Raw genomic sequence first — 664 nt, 5'->3', positions numbered from 1 at the left:
CTGCCCACTTCCCACCCATATACATACATATGATCACTCACTCTTTCATAAGCTCACAGTTTTTCCACTGTGAATGAATGTGAGATCACAGTATTTGAGACAATTTTAGGAGAGATCATTTGATGTTATCTCTAAGGACATCGTTCTCTTCTAGCGTGGAGGCAGGTTAATGTGTAAATGCATGCATTTGTTCATGCATATGTGTGTTCAGCATGTTTAAAGCACAGAGTTTGCAAACTTATTGCTGGCATTATTAGCTTCCTTTCATAGAAGAAGTAATTGAGCATCAGAGAGGTTAAGTGACTTGCCTTTGATCAGAGGGAAAACTTTGGACAAGTAAACTTTCTGAGCCTCAGTTTCTCACCTCTACGATGGGGATGATAATACTGTACTGTATATTGTTGTTATTGCCTCAATTCTATTCTCCTCCTCTATTGTGTAGCAGCTACCTTTTGAAAAAGAAAGACTAAGTCTACAGCCATGCCACCCTGAACAAGACCTATCCCGTCTGATCTCAGAAGCTAAGCAGGGCCGGGCCTGGTTAGTACTTAGATGGGAGACCACCTAGGAAGACCAGGTGCTGTAGATGTAAAAAATAAAAAATAAGGGATTGTAAGCTGACATGGTCCTTGCAATCTGTGAGGTCAACGAAAGGTTGCCTCGC

At 41.4% G+C, this 664-nt stretch overlaps 1 pseudogene; it reads left to right on the top strand.

Moving 5' to 3' along the window:
• The first annotated feature begins 470 nt into the window (after nt 1-470).
• On the top strand, nt 471-589 carry LOC111740887 (annotated as a pseudogene).
• Nucleotides 590-664: the final 75 nt, after the last annotated feature.

This window comes from Pteropus vampyrus, unplaced genomic scaffold (genome assembly GCF_000151845.1).
Source record: "Pteropus vampyrus isolate Shadow unplaced genomic scaffold, Pvam_2.0 Scaffold69, whole genome shotgun sequence".
In the NCBI taxonomy this organism is placed as follows: domain Eukaryota; kingdom Metazoa; phylum Chordata; class Mammalia; order Chiroptera; family Pteropodidae; genus Pteropus; species Pteropus vampyrus.
Note: the sequence above shows the minus strand (reverse complement) of the source record. Positions and strands in the feature narration are given on the sequence as shown.